The sequence below is a fragment of the Elaeis guineensis genome, chromosome 14, assembly GCF_000442705.2.
Source record: "Elaeis guineensis isolate ETL-2024a chromosome 14, EG11, whole genome shotgun sequence".
In the NCBI taxonomy this organism is placed as follows: domain Eukaryota; kingdom Viridiplantae; phylum Streptophyta; class Magnoliopsida; order Arecales; family Arecaceae; genus Elaeis; species Elaeis guineensis.
In genome coordinates this window covers 33662410-33678789 of record NC_026006.2, presented here as the reverse complement: position 1 = coordinate 33678789, position 16380 = coordinate 33662410, and the positions used below count along the sequence as shown (strand labels likewise).

Sequence of the window (16380 nt, the reverse complement as noted above, 5' to 3'; positions counted from 1 at the left end):
TAATTCAATAAATAAAGGTTTTGCGGATGAATATTGATTCTTTCATTCGTAGGGTCAATTTACGACACATCTCAGACTAAATCATTTTTTTTTTATTCATTTCGCCATCCCTTTTGATAGGGCAAAAAATTTCGAATGAAATAATTTTAAATATAAATTTATTAGTAAAAAATCTTCATCCAATTTTGAATTATCGAAACAAAAATTTTATATGAGAGTAGAAGCCCAAAAAGAGAATTAGGAATTTATTTGATAGGGGATAATAGCTCCTATTGATCCAACGAACAAAGTAAATAGTGCCAATATGTAGAAGAAATAGCATAGTATTGTCTCATTCGTGAGAATATATGGAAGTATATTTATTTCTAAAGTAAGTACTAAAGTATTATGTTGTTAGGAATGTTAATTGCCCCCAAGCTATATATCCTCTACGGCTTTTGGTCATTAGTTCTTTTCTGCAATTTTTGCCGCTTCAAGTGCCCCAACTTGATTTTGCTTTTTTTACGCCGCCTCCTGCAACCATAAAACCTTTGGACCAACTATATTTTCTTCCAAAATCTCTAATCACACTTACCTAGTATTCAACTATTGAGGGATCTATTATGCCTATTAATCACATAGTTCATTCTATAGCCTCGCATTTATCTATTTTTGATGCATACTCCTAAAGTTATTCTGAATATTTTATCTGGTTATTTTCTTATAATGTTGTATAGTCCAAGACTTATAGAATAAGCAGACTATTAGGATAGGGCATAAAGTTGGATGCTTGTTTGAGCTCACTTAACTCAGGTTCCCCCTCTTCTCCCACCGCAGCTGCTTTAACATCATCCTTTTCCACCTTGGGTCTTTAGTACTCTCGTTTGGGTCATGTTTCATTTGGTCGATTGTATTTTTCAGTTTCAAGTTGTAAATTAGGTGTTATTAAAGATGAACACGTGAAGTGTCAGTTTTGTCAATATGCAAAACAAATAGCATTATTTTTTTCTAATAATGTTTTTGTTTGATCTCTTATACATGCATATGAACCATTTGATTTAGTATATTTCGATATTTGGGGTCTATCTGTAGCCACTACAGGTGTTTCATGCTATTTTGTTATTTTTGTAGTTTATTTATCTTATTTTACATGAATCTATCTTCTGCAAAATAGATCTAATATATTTTTTATTTACTTTAATTTTATTAAATTAGTCGAAAATTTAATTTTCTCAAAAAGTTAAAATCCTACACGTGCGCTAATGCCATGGAGCATAAGGAACAACTCATCTGTCCCCATTCTAAAAAAAATTATTCCATTCTCCAGCATTCCCACCCAGGCACATTTCAACAAAATAGGAGAGCAAAATATGAGCACAGGCATATATTAGAAATAGTACGTACCTTACTTATTTCTACCTCCTATTTTGAATGTTTTTGGGAGACGAGTGTATACTATTAACCAAAATATCTCTACTTGCTAATAAATAATCTCTCTATGAGCATCTTTTTAGCATTATTCTCAATTATTATTTACTTAAGATTTTTGGATATCCTTGCTTTTGTTAGTAAATAAACTTAATTATACTATTATTAGTATTGGAAGTCTAAGAGTTTTGAAAGTTCAAGAGTCATGTAGAAACTCCCATTATCTAGAATATGCATGAATAATTATGAGTTAATCTCGGAATAGGGATATAACCCTTAGGAAGAAGTGTTATAAATGTATATTTAGTGATGTATTGTGTCTAATAAGTTCTCCTAGTGGCTATAAATACCCATGGGATTATTTTGTAATGAAACAATGAGCATTTTGAACCTTTGAGTACCTTCAAAATATATAATATTATTTTATTTCGAGCCCATCATTCTTCCTTTGATAACTTCAAAGTGGTATCAAAGCCATAATGTCCACCAATAGTCTCCTCCAACCCTCTTTTCTTCGTCTCACCAAAACAAACTATGAAAATAGGTGCTTGCAAATGAAGACTCTACTTGGGTCTCAAGATCTTTGGGATATAGTAGAAGAAGGTTATCAAGAGCCAAAAGAAGGAGAAGCTCTCACCAATCAACAAAGTGAGTCTCGAAAGAGGGATAAGAAAGCCTTATATTTCATCTATCAATTTGTAGATGATCAGCCTTTGAGAAGATCGCGGCGGCAACCACTTCAAAGCAAACATGGGAGATTCTCCAAAATTCTTATAAAGGAGTAGAGAAGGTGAAAAAAGTTCACCTCCAAACTCTTCGAGGCGAATTTGAAGCCCTACAAATGAAGAAATTCGAATATGTTTCAGATTATTTCACAAGAGTCTTAGCCGTTGTCAATCAATTAAGGAGGAACGGCGAAACTATGGATGACACCAGAGTAATAGAGAAAATTCTACGCTCATTGGATGTCAAATTCGACTATATTGTGGTTGCCATCGAGGAGTCAAAGGATTTGGAAGAGATGACTATAGACGAGCTTATGGGTTCCCTACGAGTTCATGAAGAAAGATTCAATAAGAGGAGGCAAGAGCCCTTAGAGCAAGTTCTTCAATTCAAGGTTTCTTTGAAGGAGAAAAAAGAAGACTCAAAGAATGAAAGGAGTCAAAGAGGCCGAGGACGAGGTCGTGGCCAATGGAGAGGCCATGGACGTGATCGAGGACGTGGAGGCTACAATAGCAAAGAGGAGTTAAGCCAAATTTCAAAAGGAGGACATTGACAAGGAGGCTCATCTAGAGGCAGAAGGTATGACATTTCCAAAGTTCGTTGTTTTAATTGCAACAAACTTGGTCATTATGCTTCGGATTGTTGGTATAATGATGCTAACCAAGTTGAAGAGAAGGCTCATTATGCAAAGAAGAAAGAAGAAGATAGTGATGAAGTCTTATTGCTTGCTTGCAAACAAAATGACACCGATGAGCAAAATATGTGGTTCTTGGACACCGGTGCAAGTAATCACATGTGTGGCTATAAGAACATATTCACGGAGTTGGATGAATCAGTGAATGGACATGTATCTTTTGGTGACTCCTCCAAAGTAGACGTAAAATTCTTATTCAATTAAAAGATGGAAGCCATAAATTTATTTCTAATCTTTATTACATACCAGAGATGAAAAACAATATTTTGAGTTTGGGACAACTTTTGGAGAAAGGATATGATGTGCATATGAAAAATAGAAGTCTATTTTTGAGAGATCAAAAGAATAATTTGATAGCCCATATTCAAATGACAAAAAATAAAATATTCATGCTTAACATCAAACATGTTGATACTAAATGTTTGAATGCAAGTGTGAAGGATTGCTCATGGTTTTGGCACTTAAGGTTTGGTCATCTTTACTTTGGTGACCTTAAGCAACTATCAAGCAAGAAGATGGTGAAGGGCTTACCACATATTGACTCTCCAAAATAATTTTGTGAAGGGTGTGTTCTTAGTAAGCAATCAAGAAATAGTTTTTTCAAAGAAGCTTCCTATCATGCAAAGAAGCCACTTGAACTCATCCACATCGATATATGTGGGTCAATTTCTCCAATATCTTTTGGAGAGCATCATTATTTTCTAACTTTTATTGATGATTTTAACAAAAAAACTTGGGTGTATTTCTTGAAGGAGAAGTCTGAAGTATTTTCCACATTCAAAAAGTTCAAAGTTATGGTGGAAAAAGAATGTGACTACTACATCAAAGCCTTGCGATCTGATCGTGGAGGTGAATTCACATCCAAGAGTTCGAATATTTTTGTGAGGAGCATGGCATTCGACGACTCTTGACGGCACCCTATTCCCCCCAACAAAATGGAGTGGTGAAAAGAATCGGATCATTTTTGATATAGTTCGAAGTATGTTAAAGAGAAGGTCATGCCGAAGGAATTTTGGGCGGAGGTCATGAATTGTGCAATCTACTTGCTCAATCAATGTCCTACTAAGAGCCTAGAGGATATAACTCCACAAGAGGCATGGAGTGGAAGACAACCTAGTGTCCACACTTGAAGATTTTCAGGAGTATCGCCTATGCTCATACCCCAGACCAAAGAAGAATGAAGCCTGAAGAAAAGAGTAAAAAATTTATCTTTATCGGGTATGATGCTCGATCTAAAACTTATAAGCTCTTTGATCCAAAAACTAAAAAGATTCATATTAGTAGAGATGTGGAGTTTCATGAAGATGGTATGTAGAGTTGGCAATCAAACAAAGAGCTATTTTATGAAGAGAAGGAAGAAGAAAAGAAAGAATCAAAGGTGCATTTTGAAGTTTCTTCACCACCTTCATCTTCACATTCTAGAGTATCACCTCTTTTGGATGATAGTCCAATGCAAAGGAAGACAAGGAGTTTGCAAGAGCTATATGAGGTAATAAACAAACTTAATCTCATTTGGTTTTTGGCTAACAATGAAAATATTTCTTTTGAAGATGCAATACAAGATAAGATTTGGAAAGCCGCCATGGATGAGGAGATCAAAGCAATAGAGAAAAATGATACTTGGAAACTTACTACTCTCCCTGAAGGCCATAAATCCATAGATGTTAAATGGGTTTACAAGAAGAAGAAGAATGCTCAAGGATATATAAAGAAGTACAAAGCAAGATTGGTAGCTAAAGGCTACAAGCAACAAGCTGGTATTGATTATGAAGAAGTATTCGCTCCGATTATTCGCATGAAAACTATAAGATTGCTCATCTCTATTGTAGCACAGTTTAAATGGCCAATTTTTCAAATGGATGTCAAATCAGCTTTTTTGAATGAAATTTTAGAAGAAGTTTATGTGAATCAACCCGAAGGGTATGTGAAGAAGGGTCATGAAGAAAAGTCTTAAAGTTGAAGAAGACGCTCTATGGCTTGAAACAAACACCTAGAGCATGGAATAGTAGAATTGATGCATACTTCAAAGCTAATGACTTCATGCAATGTTCATAAGAGCATGCCTTATATATGAAGAAGAAGAATGAAGATATATTATTTGTTTCCTTATTGTAGATGATCTTATTTTTATAGGAAGCAACCCTCAAATGTTTGAAGAATTCAAGCAAGCTATGACCTTAGAGTTTGAGATGACAGATTTGGGACTTGTGTCATATTTTCTCAGCTTAGAGGTCAAGCAAAATAATGAAGGCATCTTCATTTCTCAAGAAGCATATGCAAAGGAGATTCTTAAGAGTTTTAAGATGGAAGATTGTAAGCCAATAAGCACCCCTGTTGATTGTGGTGTCAAACTATCAAAATTTGAAGAAGATAAGATGATGGATCCTACTCTTTATAAAAGCTTAGTTGAAAGCTTAAGATATCTCACATGCACAAGACTGGATATTCTATATGGAGTTAGCTTATTAAGTTATTTCATGGAGGAACCAAAATCTATACATTGGAAGGCCGCAAAAAGAATTTTTCGTTACATTTGAGGTACTATATCTCATGGATTAATGTATTCTCCTTCTTATGATTTTCGACTTTTTGGTTATTTGGATAGTGATTGGGGAGGAGATTCGAACGATAGAAAGAGTATAACTGGATTTGTTTTCTATATAGGTGATACGACATTCACTTGGCTTTCTAAGAAGCAAGCTATTGTGACTCTTTCTCCTTGTGAGGTAGAATATGTTGTGGTATCTTCATGTGTTTGTCATGGCATATGGCTTAGAAGATTGTTACAAGATATCTATTTCTCTCAAATTGATGCAACTCAGATATATGTAGATAGCAAGTTGGCAATGGCATTAGCAAAGAATCCGATCTATCATGAAAGGAGTAAGCATATTGATATTCGTTTTCATTTCATAAGGGAGCATGTAAAAGAGAAGAATATGGAGTTAACTTATGCGAAGACTTATGATCAAGTTGCTGATACTTCACCAAGCCACTTGCAGCAAATCATTTTTACAAGCTCAAGAACTTACTTGGAATGAAGGATGGAATACAATTAAGTTTAAGGAGGGGTATTAGTAAATAAACTTAATTATACTATTATTAGTGTTGGAAGTCTAAGAGTTTTGAAAGTCCAAGAGTCATATAGAAACTCCCATTATCTAAAATATGCATGAGTAATTATGAGTTAATCTCAGAATATGGATGTGACCCTTGGGAAGAAGTGTTATAAATGCATATTTAGTGATGTATTGTGTCTAGTAAGTTCTCCTAGTGGCTACAAATACCCATGGGGTCATTTTGTAATGGAACAATGAGCATTTTGAGCCTTTGAGTACCTTCAAAATATATAATATTATTTTATTTCAAGCCCATCATTCTTCTTTTGATAACTTCAGCTTTGTGTAATTTCAATCTTATAAGCATACCAAATTGGAATCCCACCCTCATTTGTATTGTTTTTGTGGCTATAAAATTGAGCACATGTCACAAGTATAGGTGTCGCGACCCTATTTTCAAACGATTTTTATTTCGCCATTTTATCTTCTGGAAACACAAAATATTTTCTTCTGTCTCATAGCTTTTTATTTCTTCTCCTTTATGTTTTACTTATCCTTTGGCTGAAGATTCTGATGCAGTGCTCTTTCATGAGCTCACTCAAGCCACTTTTGATGCACCCTCTTCTAATAGGATTGCTTTGCAGTAGATCATACTCTTCCGTCATCCTTTGAGATTGACCCATTACATCATTCTACTATGGTAAGAGCATTTTCTTCTCATCTTTGCAACTATTATTATTTTTCTTTTATTAACTCCTTTTATGAACCTGCACATTTAATGAGGGCAATTTTGATCCTCTTTAGCAGCGAGACACGACGGAAGAACTACAAGCCTCGGAGAAAACTAGTACTTGGGATTTGATTGATTTACCTACTGACAAATCTCTTGCGAGATGCAAATGAGTTGATAAAATTAAAACCAGTTCAGATAGTTCAGTTGAGCATTATACAGCTCGTCTTATTTCCTAGTTTGCAAAATTAAGTGCCACTATCTCCTGATTTGGTTTCATTCGATTATTATAGTTTTGTGCTTTTTATCCATAAAACTGCTAAGGATATCATTTTATTATTACTCAATATGAATGATATGATTATAACCAAAGCTCATCCTAATGGCATTCGTGATTTCAAATAGTGTCTTAGTCAAGAAATTGAAATGAAAAGAACCAAGCATGGGATTGCCTAACAACTATTTTCTGTTGGTGTACATGGAATGAATGCAACAAAAGAATTTTCGCGTTAGAGGCTAAAGCTTATTCAGAAGTCAGAAAAATAGTTCTCTCTCTACTAAAAGAATGGACAGCAGAAGCAAAAAATGAAAAAATTAAGCAACTTTTCTGTACACCTTGCACAATATAAGGGCTTTCAAACCTCTATTTTGATGGGACCAGCTAGAGCACTCCTCTAAATCCATTTTTTGAGTGAGAAGCAAATGCTGAAGTACTGTTCTTCATGACCAGATAGGGTTTCTCAGTGTGGAAAAGTGCCATCATGAATTTTAATCTATTATCTGCCGCTGCTTAATCCTGTAAATCATCTTTCAGCCACAGTAGGTGGTAGCAGAAAACTCTACCTTCTCCTACTTCTGAATCTTTATAATGAGTGAGGAATATCATCTAATATCCTCCATCTAAATCTTTATATCGAGTGAGGATTATTGTCTAATGTTCCCTTTGAAGGTAAAAGAAGCAGGAATATTGGCCACCAGCGATCAGAGGCTCAATGCAAAGTATAGCATGAATGGCGGGAAGAAGTGCACGAAAGTTCCAGTGGCTTTCGTAGTATGATCCGTAAAGAACTCTCTGTAGCTCTGTAAGAGGCCTGTACATATTCTTCATAATAGGCTTGTAAATAATCCTTCTATCATAGGTCTTCCAAGTCATAGTGGGGAGGAGTTTTTGTAATGGGCTTTGGTTCGCAACACCATCTGACGAGACCACATCCTAGTGTATACATCTCTATTCTTACAATTTACTATTACTATTTTAATTAATACATTAATCACTAGTGGAAGCATCTTACTTCCTCCATTTTCTCAAAAAAGAAATTGAAATGAAAAGCTAAAGAAGACCAAGTTACTTCTTGGTTCTTGAGGTTACATCTAGCTTTGTTGGGTATTCTTTATAAGGAACCAAATATTCATCTGATCTCATTTTCTAGAGCTGGATTAAGATATAGTAATGTTACTTCTACACCTTTTTAGATTTATGCCAAATTAACACTTATTGATGAAACTCTTTTTTCTGATGCTACTCATTATAGATAACAAGTTCATGGTCATGTATATCTCACAGTTACTCACTTTAACATAGCTTATGCAATTTATGTTGTTAGTCAGTTTATGACAACTCATTGATCTACTCATTATGCTTCTAATTTGCCCTTTCTACATTATGTCAATGGTACTTTGTTCCATAGCTTGTATTTTACTGTCAATTTGTTTTTGCACCTGATTAGTATTTACTCTGATGCTAATTGGGCTAGTGATCCAGTCGATAATACTATATACTATTGTTTCTCTCTAGGAAACTCTTCTATCTCTTAGTATAGTAGAAACCAGAGTGTTGTCTCTAGATCTATCACTTAGGTTGAATACAAAGCTATTGTTATTGTTACTGATCTATTTCTCTAGCTTAGATATTTGTTAGTTATTCACTCATCATGATATTACCATTTTTTATTGTGATAATCGAAGTACCATTTAGATTGCTCGTAATGATATTTTCTATACATACTAGATGTATTGCAATCGATTGTTACTTACCTTTGTGAACACAATCATCATGGTATTGTATAGTTGCACTCTATATCCTCTACTAGGCAAATTGCAAATATCTTCACTAGGGCCTATCCATCTAGATGTTTTTGAGAGTTAATTCCAAACACTACAAGAATTTGAGCCTTTCATGATGTTTAAAAATTAAAATATCATGAAAATATAAATTATTTGACGATGTTCACTAATGAGATAGTCTATATACGATATTTGGATAAATATCATAGATTGTAACATCTATGTACCATGTTTGAGATTAAAACATCGTATTTTGACATAATTTTCCTCATCTTTACTTCTTCTTCTTCTTCTTCTTTTGCATCAGAATTTTTTTGGTTCTTTTTGCCCGCTGTTTACCCCTGCCCCAAAATAAACCCGTGCGCCTCTCTTCCCCGTGCCCCAAAATAAACCCTCGGCGATCCCAGACGCCACCGCCTCTCTTCTCCAGATGCCACCGCCTCTCTTCTCCAGACGCCACCACCTCTTACCCTCGCGACACACGCCGTGGCTGTTCGCCTTCTCTCACGGATCGCCGTTCGCCACCACACCACCGTCATTCTCCCGACGCCACCGTCTCTCACCCTCACGATGCACACCGCGGCCGTTCACCTCCTCTCACAGACTGCAGTTCGCCACCACCGCTGTTCACAGCCTCTCACAGACCGCCATTCACCTCCTCTCACCGGTCTCCATTCGTCTCCTCTCACCCACACCACCGGCCTCCATTTACCCGAGCCCGGACTAGGGTTGGGGTTCGCTTCCTGCCAACCGGTGGGAGGTTAAGCTCCGAGGACTTTCGGGAGCCACCGTATGGCCATGGCCCGGGTGCCCAGCACGACTTCTAGGCTTCCCTCGAGCTTGATGGCCCTCGGGTTCCCTCGGAAGGGGCCCCATCCTCACTGAAGAGGAAATTTAGGAAAGAGGATGACTTCGCATGGCACCGGCAGCATGTGATGCATTATGAAAACGCCAATGCCAGCCCTAGTGGGTTCCCTTTGGGATCTGGTCGAGATCAGCCAGACTACTTGCACAGGACTGGCAGCCCACTGCGTCAGGATTATCATGATGATCTAAGGTCACCGAAGTAGATAAAGCTGGGAGGGGAAGGCTATCAGGACTTGCCCTCGAGGAGGACTCTGCCTGATGATGTGCTTGCTGCGGCCTTGGATGTGGATCCACATGCTTTGAAGAAAGCATTCCTCAGGATCTCAAAGACAATCAATGAGAGTCTTACCCAGAGGAAGAATTATTTGTAGGATGGAAAAAATGGGCCTTTGCAGTGCATTGTTTGTGGCAGGTTTGATTAAATTAGAAAGCTTTAATTATTTAGTTCCATTGAATATCTAATGCAATTACTATGGCATGTTTTTGATGGACTTATATTTTTGCCTTCATGTTTCGCAAGTTGTTCTTTAAGGTTAACTGGAGCTCATGTATAAGTTTATGTTTATTTGGTTATAGTCTGTATTTTTTATCTGTTTTATGTTTGATGATTGTGTTGGGACAAGCTCTTCTCTTGTTCTCTTGATTACAGATGCAAGAAACTCAATGCATTTCTGTTTGTTATGTGTTGCTGCAATAGGTTCATGAGATTAGTCCCTGTGTTTGGTTATATATTGAATCATTATTTTTTTGTGATTACAATCTTCCAGAGAGGATCTTAATGCCTTTATATTTGTTTTATGTTGTTGCATTCTTCTTTAGTTCCTGTGCTATGATTTATTATTTTTTATCTTTTTTTTTTTTTTTAAATACTTAGTACAATGCAGATGTTAACAACTATGAGGGCTTGGTTTTGTTAGAACAGTTGCAGTGGCTGCCTAAGGGCTTTTGGCCTGCCAGTCGCTGGAGCTAATGCTACTCTGAAACATTTTTTCCCTTTTGTTCAATTTAATATGATAATCTTTTAAATTTTGTACCATCTGTCTGAAAAACTGTCAGTGCAAGACGAGTAATGTTTCTGATTTTAGTGGTGTTGATTTTTGTGGTGCCTTTGGGAGGTTGCAAATGATGACAAACCCTCAGACTTGTTTCTTGAAACATTTGCAGTGGCCATCTGATAGGTTTCACCTCGGCTTGAGAGCTTGTGCTGCTGAAACGTTCCATCCCGGATGTGTAAGGGAATTTCTGTATAAAGAATCAGCTTTTGTTTGTTGTAGCAGTCCTAGATTGTTTTTGTATATTTTGCTGATTGTTTGGATGCCTATGCTTAAATATATGTTCATATAGAGTTGCCTGCAAATTTTGGTGGAGTTAGTGGTTGCTTTTGAATTGACATTTTCTCATCTATGAGTATTAATTAAAAATAAATCAGCAAGTAACTGCAAGTTCATGGTTTCCTTGGAGCAGCTGGCTGAGAGGTTCACTGTTGTTTCCTTGGATATTTGAAATCAGCCAGCAGTAGCTCCTGGAATTCATCTCTAGAAAGCTCATTAAATTTCATTAATTTTATGATCGGCTGTGTACTAATCTTGATGCTTACATTTATGTCTGTATGTTACAACTTGATCTTTACATCTGATTCAGTTAGATGATGATACCAAGTCTATGAACACTAACCTGTTTCTCATGACATCCGATTCTGTCAATGTTAATGGTTGTTATCTGAAAAATTGATTTGATACTGACAACTTCGGGACTACACGTCTGCCCCTCTGGCTTTCTCATTTTTAGCCTTAGGGATGAACCAGTCCCTTACATCTATTCTCCCTTGCACTTCACCATGTCAGCCATCTTGTCTCTGATTTTTGCTGACAAAATTTTGGGGGATATATGATTGATTTATGATGCTTTTCATTGGTTCGCTGCATGAGTTACGTGCTTTTTTTTTTTGAAAAAAAAATCACGTGGCAATTCATTTTGGCATTTTTATACAACATGTTATTCTTAAAGTTGAGCATTTGGGCCTTTTTGTTGTAATCTGAATGCCATATTTTCATTCTCATTAACAGTTTTTGTAAGACAATTCATGCTTCTTTTCTTTGAAAGAATCTTGTTTCAAGTTGTGGCTGAGTAAATAGTGTTTACCAACATGAGCTTCTAATGGCCTTAGTAGATTAAATCCAATGGAAATTTGCCTCAGCTAGTGATCAAGTATAAATTGCATAGATTATTCTTTTGCCAGTTTCTCTATTATTGAATAATTTGTGAATATGTTTTTCTTTAAATTTGGTGCTGCAGGATCACTGTTCCATTAGGCATGTTTTCTATTCATCATTGATACCTTGTGATTGATTATGAGGATAGGTATCTTTAGGAATCTTCTTGTGCATCTTTCTACAGGTTACTAGAGAATTGATTTTTAGAGTCTAGCAACGTTTCCTTGATCATGTAAGATGGTTTGGATTTTGGTTTCAACTTTTCTGCTTGCGATATTAGCAGTATAGAATGGATCGGTTTCTTTTCATTAATTATTTCATTGTGTTTGTGTTTCGGTGATGCCTGTTGTTGATTCTTTGTGTAATATCACAATTAGTATTGTTTTATTTATTATTTAACGATAATATTGCATTGTGAATGTGTAATGCAAATAAAGAGTGTGGGTGATGGTCGTGTCAGTGTTTTTCATCTGGTTCTCTTTTGCACAAATTTTCTCGTTATATAAATATTCATCGTTAATGAGAATGAAAATGGATGATTGTTGCTTGATTGTAGACATCCTCGTTCCACGACATTGGTGATTATATGCCTATTTGTGTTCAATATCACCTAAATATTTTTAAATTAACATTCTTATTATTGCTTGCTCATCTTGTAGGATGCACGAGCATGAGTGGATGAAGGAAAAGAGGTTGTACTAGAAGGAGTTGGAAAAGTAGTTAAAGCAGTCACAGAAGTATAACCAAGAGATGAAGAATGAGATTATAGACATTAAGGTGTAGATGAAGCTTCAAAAAGCACAAATAGAGCTTCAAAATATATATATGGAGTGTCAACAAAGGATTTTGGAAGCTCTATAGCATCACAAAATATCTCTTTATCAAATTTTGACGTAAGTTACTTAAGTTGTTTCTTTAATGCGTCCTTAAATCTTTTTTGTAAGTATAATGGAATAATATATGTATTTTGTTAGTGTAATATATAGGCACTTACTTGATTTTATTTTTCTTTTTGGCAGAGATCCCATGACTCAAGGACTTGTGAAGATGTGATTTTGAGGACATGTATGGGAGAAGGGTCTTATGCGCTTTGGATTGTCGGCTTATGAACTCATTTGTTTTATTATAGATAATTGATAATGAGTTTGTTTGCTTTTGATTAGAAGCAAATTGGTAGCTTAAATGAAAACTTATTTATTTTTTGGTAGTGTTGGGTATAAAATACCCACAGCCGAAACCCCCAGCGGAATCGACGACGGAAGAGAACAGCTCCGTCCGGGCTCCTACGGGAGCCGGGCTCCGCCACCGACATCGACAACGGCACAGCTCCGCCCGGACTCCTACGGGAGCCGGGCTCTGCCTACGACTTCGAGCGGCACAGCTCCGCCCGGACTCCTACGGGAGCCGGGCTCCGCCTTCGACATCGACAACGGCACAGCTCCGCCCGAACTCCTACGGGAGCCGGGCTCCGCCTTCGACTTCGAACGGCACAGCTCCGCCCGGACTCCTACGGGAGCCGGGCTCCGCCTTCGAGCAGAACAGCTCCGCCCGGGCTCCTACGGGAGCCGGGCTCCGCCACCGACATCGACAACGGCACAGCTCCGTCCGGATTCCTACGGGAGCCGGGCTCCGCCTTCGACATCGACAACGGCACAGCTCCGCCCGGACTCCTACGGGAGCCGGGCTCCGCCTTCGACTTCGAGCGGCACAGCTCCGCCCGGACTCCTACGGGAGCCGGGCTCCGCCTTCGACATCGACAACGGCACAGCTCCGCCCGGACTCCTACGGGAGCCGGGCTCCGCCTTCGACTTCGAGCAGCACAGCTCCGTCCGGACTCCTACGGGAGCCGGGCTCCGCCTTCGACTTCGAGCAGCACAGCTCCGCCCGGACTTCTACGGGAGCCGGGCTCCGCCTTCGACATCGACAACGGCACAGCTCCGCCCGGACTCCTACGGGAGCCGGGCTCTGCCTTCGACTTCGAGCAGCACAGCTCTGCCCGGACTCCTACGGGAGCCGGGCTCCGCCACCGACATCGACAATGGCACAGCTCCGCCCGGACTCCTACGGGAGCCGGGCTCCGCCTTCGACTTCGAGCAGCACAGCTCCGCCCGGACTCCTACGGGAGCCGGGCTCCGCCTTCGACTTCGAGCGGCACAGCTCCGCCCGGACTCCTACGGGAGCCGGGCTCCGCCTTCGATATCAACAGCAGCTCGGCTCCGCCCGGACTCCTACGGGAGCCGGGCTCCGCCTTCAGTATCCACTGCAGGTAAACTCCGTCCGGACTCCTACGGGAGCCGGACTCCACCTACGACCCCAACCGAAAGGAGGACCCCTCCCGGACTCTACAGAGACCGGACTCCGACTGCTGTCGAGCCTCGATCAACAGATCCGCGCCCCCTGGCAGATCACAATAACAACCATGATCCTGTTCCACTTCCTGTAGCGGATTCCACGCGGCTCCATCACCCCCTGCGGCGGACCCATTACTCTCTGACAGGCTGTGTCAACGGCCACGATTCTGCTTCGCTCCCTGCGGCAGGTGCTGCACGATCCCACTACTCGCTGACAACTAGCGGCAACGGATGTCGCTCCACTACCTGCAACTGGCCCTACGTGGCGGACTATGACAATAGCCACGGGTCTACCCCACTACCCTTCGCAATAAATTTTCCTGACCATGGGTGGTCCACTACCAGACGGTTACAAATGTCGCCATCAATCCGTTGCCTCCTCCGTCTATAAAAGGGGGATCCAGATACGTTATTCTCTAAGCTCATTTCTTATCTCAAAACTCTGCTAAATTCTTCGTTCGAGCACTCCATTCTTGTTGAGGCAGAGAACTGACTTGAGCGTCGGAGGGTCTTGCCGGAGCAACCCCACCTCCGGTTCAGACTTTCCTTGCAGTTCCCGGTGGCGACCGTGGCTTCCCCGACTCCAGCTTCTCCGGCGCAAGCAGATTTTTGCACCAACAGGATTGGCGCTAGAGGAAGGGGGTGTGTCTTCGTAGCACCCTTGTTCTTAAAGGAGCGCTCGACGGACCCGCTTCCGGCCATTTTTTCCGGCGCCCAATCCTCCTTCCCTCGTCTGATGCCCTCTCACGAGGTCTCTGCACAACTACCTCCGGTTATGGTCGCCGATAAAGGGTGGCCGGATGATCGGTCTCCGTCGGATTCCGTCAACGTCATCTCGGGGGAATCCCGGCGGGAGGCAATCAGTACATCAGCTGCATCCCTCAAGCGGCAAAAAGTTGAAGAACCCATAACCTTCACTGAAGAAGACGCCCAGGGAGTCCAATTCCCTCATAACGACGCGGTCGTAGTTTTCTTGAACATAGCAAATTACGACGTCCGTCGCATTCTCGTCGACAACGGGAGTTCGGCCGACATCTTGTTCTACAACGTCTTTTCAAGAATGGCCACTCTTGGCGGCCATCTAAGGCCGATTTGCTCTCCCTTAATAGGGTTTACCGGTGACGCCGTTCCGACGGAAGGAATGATAGCTCTAACTGTGACCGCGGGTCAGCATCCAAAGCAGTCCAGAGCCTTGGTGAATTTTCTGGTGGTAAAGGCGCCATCTGCCTACAATGCAATTCTTGGCCGACCCGGCCTCAATGCCCTCAGAGCTGTTGTTTCAACCTACCATTTGAAATTGAAGTTCCCCATCAGCCAGGGGATCGGAGAAGTCCGGGGAGACCAAGCGCTGGCCAGGCATTGCTACAACATTGCCTTGCAAAGAAGCGATCAAGCGGACCCCTGTCCGATCGATGGATTGGATGCCCGCGATGACCTCGCTGAAGAGAGGGGCGGTCCAATTGAAGACCTAATACCAATCTCTCTGAATGATGGGAACACGGAGCATGTGGTGTTAATTGGCTCCAACCTGGGGGAGGAGGTGCGGACGCGTCTTGTGGATTTCCTTCGAAGAAATGCGGACGTTTTCGCATGGGTCCCGGCGGATATGCCGGGGATCGACACAGAAGTCATGAACATCATCTGGCGGTCGACCCTAAACATCGGCCGACGAAAGAAAAAATCCGGAGTCATGCCCCGGAGAGGCAGAAGGCAATAGCCGAGGAAGTGGATAAGCTTCTCAAGGCCGGATTTATCAAGGAAGTCAATTATCCTGAGTGGATCTCCAATGTTGTTTTGGTCAAGAAAGCAAACGGCAAGTGGAGGATGTGTATCGACTTCAAAAAGCTGAATAAGGCTTGCCCAAAGGACAGCTACCCCCTTCCCAGGATCGACCAACTGGTGGACGCTACCTCGGCCATGAGCTCCTCACTTTTATGGACGCGTTCTCCGGCTATAACCAGATTAGAATGGCATTGGAAGATGAAGAAAAGACAGCTTTTATCACTAATTGTGGCCTTTACTGCTACAGGGTTATGCCGTTCGGCCTCAAGAACGCTGGTGCAACCTATCAGCGACTGGTGAACAAAATCTTCAAGGAGTAGATCGGCCGAAACATGGAGGTTTACGTGGACGACATGCTCGTGAAAAGCAGATCTTCCAGAAATCATGTCGCCGACCTCGAGGAAACCTTTGACGCTCTCCGAAAGTACAGAATGAAGCTGAACCCAACCAAATGCGCTTTTGGGGTAACCTCAGGAAAGTTCCTGGGCTT

At 40.5% G+C, this 16380-nt stretch overlaps 1 long non-coding RNA gene and 1 other non-coding gene across 2 annotated transcripts; both read left to right on the top strand.

The window, feature by feature from the left end:
* Window positions 1-8990: 8990 nt before the first annotated feature.
* Window positions 8991-13187, top strand: LOC105061341 (uncharacterized). Its single transcript, XR_012136954.1, has 3 exons — window positions 8991-9956; window positions 10709-10774; window positions 12417-13187. It is a non-coding gene; the product is annotated as an uncharacterized lncRNA (long non-coding RNA).
* LOC114912762 (small nucleolar RNA snoR99) lies at window positions 11330-11433 on the top strand. Its single transcript, XR_003798594.1, has one exon. It is a non-coding gene; the product is annotated as a small nucleolar RNA snoR99 (small nucleolar RNA).
* Window positions 13188-16380: the final 3193 nt, after the last annotated feature.